Source organism: Arachis ipaensis, chromosome B4 (assembly GCF_059453495.1).
Source record: "Arachis ipaensis isolate K30076 ecotype BB chromosome B4, ASM5945349v1, whole genome shotgun sequence".
NCBI lineage: Eukaryota > Viridiplantae > Streptophyta > Magnoliopsida > Fabales > Fabaceae > Arachis > Arachis ipaensis.
The window spans coordinates 100089063-100095062 of NC_142439.1; positions in this window are offsets into that span (position 1 = coordinate 100089063).

Here is a 6000-nt window from a genome sequence, read left to right on the forward strand (position 1 = left end):
TGGTCCATAGGTGACCTTAAGGGCATAAGCCCAGCTAGATGCATGCACAAAATCTTATTGGAGGATAATGCTAAACCAGTGGTTCAACCACAGAGGCGGCTAAATCCAGCCATGAAGGAAGTGGTGTAGAAAGAGGTCACCAAATTACTAGAGGCTGGGATTATTTATCCTATTTCTGATAGCCCCTGGGTGAGCCCTGTCCATGTCGTCCCAAAAAAGAGAGGCATGACAGTGATTCATAATGAAAAAATGAACTGGTTCCTACAAGAACAGTTACAGGGTGGCGCATGTGTATTGACTACAGAAGGCTCAATACAGCCACTAGAAAGGATCATTTTCCTTTTTACCATTCATAGACCAGATGCTAGAAAGACTGGCAGGTCACAATTATTACTGCTTTCTGGATGGCTACTCAGGCTATAACCAGATTGCACTAGATCCCCAGGATCAAGAGAAAACAGCATTCACATGTCCATCTGGAGTGTTTGCTTATAGAAGGATGCCATTTGAGCTGTGTAATGCGCCTGCAACCTTCCAGAGATGCATGCTCTCTATTTTCTCTGATATGGTGGAAAAATTTCTAGAAGTCTTCATGGATGACTTCTCAGTATATGGAGACTCATTCAGCTCCTGTCTTGATCACCTGAAACTTGTTCTGAAGAGATGCCAAGAGACCAACCTAGTTTTAAACTGGGAAAAATGTCACTTCATGGTGACTGAAGGGATTGTCCTTGGGCATAAAATCTCAAACAAGGGGATAGAGGTGGATCAAGCAAAAATAGAGGTAATTGAAAAATTACCACCACCTGCCAATGTTAAGGCAATCAGAAGCTTTCTGGGGCATGCAGGATTCTATAGGAGGTTTATAAAGGATTTATCAAAAATCGCAAAATCTTTAAGCAATTTGCTAGCTGCTGACACGCCATTTGTGTTTGACACAGAGTGTCTGCAGGCGTTTGAAACGCTGAAAGCTAAGCTGGTCACAGCACCAGTTATTTCTGCACCAGACTGGACATTACCATTTGAGCTAATGTGTGATGCCAGTGATCACGCCATTGGTGCAGTATTGGGACAGAGGCATGACAAGCTTCTGCACGTCATTTATTATGCTAGTCGCGTTTTAAATGATGCCCAGAAAAATTACACAACCACAGAAAAAGAATTACTTGCAGTGGTTTATGCCATTGACAAGTTTAGATCATACTTAGTAGGATCAAACGTGATTGTGTATACTGACCATGCTGCTCTTAAATATCTACTCACAAAGCAGGATTCAAAACCCAGGCTCATCAGATGGGTGTGGCTTCTACAAGAGTTTGATATAGAAATAAGAGACAGAAAAGGGACAGAGAACCAAGTGGCTGATCATCTGTCCCGGATAGAGCCAGTAGAAGGGACGTCCCTCCCCTTTCTTGAGATCTCTGAGACTTTTCCGGATGAGCATTTATTTGCCATTCAGGAAACACCATGGTTTGCCGATATTGCAAACTATAAAGCTGCAAGGTTCATACCCAAAGAGTACAACAGGCAACAAAAGAAAAAATTAATCACTGATGCAAAGTACTACTTGTGGGATGAACCCTATCTCTTTAAGAGATGTGCAGACGGAATAATCCGTAGGTGTGTTCCTAGAGAAGAAGCACAGAGGATCCTATGGCATTGCCATGGATCTCAATATGGAGGCCATTTCGGAGGTGAGCGAACAGCCACCAAGGTCCTCCAATGTGGCTTCTATTGGCCCACACTCTATAAAGATTCCCGAGAGTTTGTACGTAACTGTGACAGTTGCCAAAGAGCTGGTAATCTGCCTTATGGTTACGCCATGCCTCAACAAGGAATGTTGGAGATTGAGTTGTTTGACGTATGGGGAATTGACTTCATGGGACCTTTCCCACCATCATTCTCAAACACTTATATTCTGGTGGCAGTTGACTATGTATCAAAATGGGTTGAGGCCATTGCCACACCCACCAATGATACTAAAACAGTGCTGAAGTTCCTCCAGAAATATATCTTCAGCAGGTTTGGGGTCCCTAGAGTACTAATCAGTGATGGGGGCACTCACTTCTGCAACAAACAGCTTTACTCTGCCATGGTCCGGTATGGGATTCGCCACAAGGTGGCGACTCCATATCATCCACAGACTAATGGACAAGCTGAAGTCTCTAACAGATAGCTAAAAAGAATCCTAGAACGGACTGTAAATACCCGTAGAAAGGATTGGGCAAGAAGCTTGGATGATGCTCTGTGGGCATACAGAACAACATTCAAGACTCCTATAGGGACCTCTCCATACCAACTGGTCTATGGTAAGGCATGTCACCTGCCCGTGGAACTGGAACATAAAGCCTACTGGGCAACCAGATTCCTGAACTTTGATGCCAAATTAGCTGGAGAAAAAAGATTGCTCCAGCTAAATGAGCTAGAGGAATTCAGATTCACGGCTTTCGAAAATGCCAAGCTTTATAAAGAAAAATAAAAAAAGTGGCATGACAGAAAGCTATCATCTAGAATCTTTCAACCAGGACAAAAGGTTCTGTTGTTCAACTCCAGGCTCAGACTATTCCCCGGGAAACTAAAGTCCCGGTGAAGGGGACCATATGTGATTACAAGTGTATCACCATATGGTTATGTGGAGCTTCAAGATATTGATTCTGATAAGAAGTTCATTGTCAATGGACAGAGAATCAAGCACTATCTTGAAGGCAATGTTGAGCAAGAGTGCTCAAAGCTGAAGCTAGACTAAAAGCTCAGCAAGGTCCAGCTAAAGACAATAAAGAAACGCTTGTTGGGAGGCAACCCAGCCATGGGGCATCAATCCTCTAAGCAGTTTGCCCTATTTTTATTTTTATTTGTTTATATAAAGTTCACTGATCCTAAGGTAAAGAGTCAATTGCATAAGTTCACAGGGTTACAGAAGGATTCTGCACACAAAACAGAGAAAAAGAGCTCACTGGCAAGAAAACGCCAGTAAGAGTCTGTTTTGGGCGTTTAATGCCCAACAGAAGCATCCACTGGGCGTTGAACGCCAGAAAGAAGCTCTTTCTGGGCGTTTAACGCCAGATTTACAGCATTCTGGGCGTTCAGAAAAACGCCCAGTAACAAAGGACTTCTTGGCGTTCAACGCCAGAAAGAAGCAGCAGCTGGGCGTTGAACGCCCAGGAGAGGCAGCATTTGGGTGTTGAACGCCCAAAACATGCAGCGTTTGGGCGTTCAAATGCCAGGATGGTGGGGAGGAGGTAAATTCATTTTTTCTCCATATTTTTTATTTTAACCTTAATTTTCATGCTTCAATTCATGATTTCTTGCATAAACATGTTAAGAACCCTGATTTTTAAAATCCCTAATTTCTAAAAACCCTACCTTAAAAATATCAAATGTATCTTAATCCATAAGCACAAACCCTCTTTTTCAATTCAATTCAACTCTTTTTCAAATTTTCAAAACAAATCTATCTTTTCAACTAATATCTTTTTCAAATATCCACATTACCTTTTTCAAAATCTAGATTTATCTTTTTCAAAAATTTTTCATATCTTTTCAATTTTAAACTATATCCTCTCTTATCATATCTTCTATCTTATCTTTTCCAAATCAATCTTTTTTTATCATATCTTTTCAAAATTTTCGAACCCACCCGCACCTCCCTTTAAATATGGGTTCGGCCTCCACCCTCCTCCATCAACAATTGCACCTAGCTCTCCTTCTATCCCTCTCCTTTCTTTTCTTTTGCTTGAGGACAAGCAAACCTCTAAGTTTGGTGTGTTTATCCGTGATCACTAAGATCATGGCTCCTAAGGGAAAACAACCCACTTCAAGAGGCAAGAAAGAGAGCGTTCCAAAACCACTTTGGAATCAAGGGAAGTTCTTATCTAAAGAACATTCAGACCATTATTACAAAATAATGGGTCTAAGATCAGTGATCCCAGAAGTTAGATTCGATCTGAAAGAAGACGAATATCCGGAGATCCAGGAGAAAATTTGAATCAAGAACTGTGAGGTCCTAGCTAATCCTGAGACGAAAGTGGGAAGGAATATGGTCTAGGAGTTCTATGCTAATATGTGGCAGACAGACAAGCAAAAACTATCTGAAACTGCTTTCTATGAATATCGGACCATGGTCAGAGGAAAGATTGTTCATACCATCCCTGACAAGATCAGAGAAATCTTAAAGCTACCTCAGCTGAAAGATGATCCAGACTCTTTCAACAGGAGAATGATGAGAACAGACAAGGGCCTGGATAAGATTCTAGAGGATATATGTATCCCTGGAGCAAGGTGGACCACTAGCACGAAGGGTGTCCCAAATCAACTCAAAAGGGAAGATCTCAAACCAGTCGCCAGAGGATGGCTGGACTTCATTGGGCATTCTCTGCTGCCCACTAGCAACCATTCTGAAGTCACTGTTAAAAGAGCAGTGATGATCCATTGCATCATGATGGGAAAAGAAGTGGAAGTTCATCAACTAATTTTAACTGAATTCTACAAAATTGCTAATAAAAATTTTAAAGAGGCCAGGTTGGCTTACCCAAGCTTGATTTCTCTGCTCTGCAAGGACGCTGAAGTAAGGATGGGAATAACTGAGTATATCTCAATTGAGAAACCAATCACCAAAGCATCAATGGAAAAACAACAAGCACAGGATGACCCCATCAAGAAGAAAACACAGGAATTTCTCCCAGAAATCCCTCAATCTGAATTTTGGGAGTATCTTGAAACATCAGTTACCAAGATGCAAGAAGCTATGGAACAAATAATAAAGGAACAGAAGGAACAAAGTCAAATTCTTTGCTATTTGATTAAAGAACAGGAAGAGCAAGGGCGTGACTTGAGGGAATTGAAGCGCCAGAAGTTATCTCTTGAAGGACCAAGCACCCCACAGATCCGAGGAACATTCACTTCCCAGAACAAAGGTTGTTAAATTCCAATTTCTACTTTAACTCTATGATAGTTGTCGTTATAGGAGTTTACCTTAGGAGTCATATAGTAGTAATTAATGTCTATTTTGATTTTACCTCCAATTAAGTTATAGTCTATTTTTCTCATCATCAGCAAACATGAATAAAATAGTAGATCTTTTGAATAAGAGGCATAAAATTCGAGTTTTTAATAAGAAAAATTCTAATTAGTAACATGTGGTGGCAATGCTTTCTGTCTTCTGAATGAATGCTTGAACAGTGCATATGTCTTTTGAATTTGTTGTTTAAGACTGTTAAATATGTTGGCTCTTGAAAGAATGATGAACATGAGACATGTTATTGATAATCTAAAAAATAAAAAAAATGATTCTTGAAGCAAGAAAAAGCAGCAAAGAACAAAGCTTGCAGAAAAAAAAAGAGAGAAAGAAAGAGAAAGCAAGCAGAAAAAGCCAAAGCTCTTAAAACCAAAAGGCAAGGGTAATAGAAAGGATCCCAAGGCTTTGTGCATCAGTGGATAGGAGGGCCTAAGGGAATAAAATCCTGGCCTAAGCGACTAAACCAAGCTGTCCCTAGCCATGTGCTTGTGGCATGAAGGTGTCAAGTGAAAACTTGAGACTGAGCGGTTAAAGTCAAGGTCCAAAGCAAAAAGAAGAGTGTGCTTAAGAACCCTGGACACCTCTAATTGGGGACTTTAGCAAAGCTGAGTCACAATCTAAAAGGGTTCACCCAATTATGTGTCTGTGGCATTTATGTATCCGGTGGTAATACTGGAAAACAAAGTGCTTAGGGCCACGGCCAAGACTCATAAAGTAGCTGTGTTCAAGAATCATCATACTGAAATAGGAGAATCAATAACACTATATGAATTCTAAGTTCCTATAGATACCAATCACTCTAAGCTTCAATGGATAAAGTGAGATGCCAATCACTCTGAGCTTCAATGGATAAAGTGAGATGCCAAAACTGTTCGGAAGCAAAAAGCTACTAGTCCCGCTCATCTAATTAGAATCTGAGCTTCACTCAAAAACTCTGAGATGTTATTGCTTCTTGACTTATTAGTCTTCTATTTTATTTGTCTAGT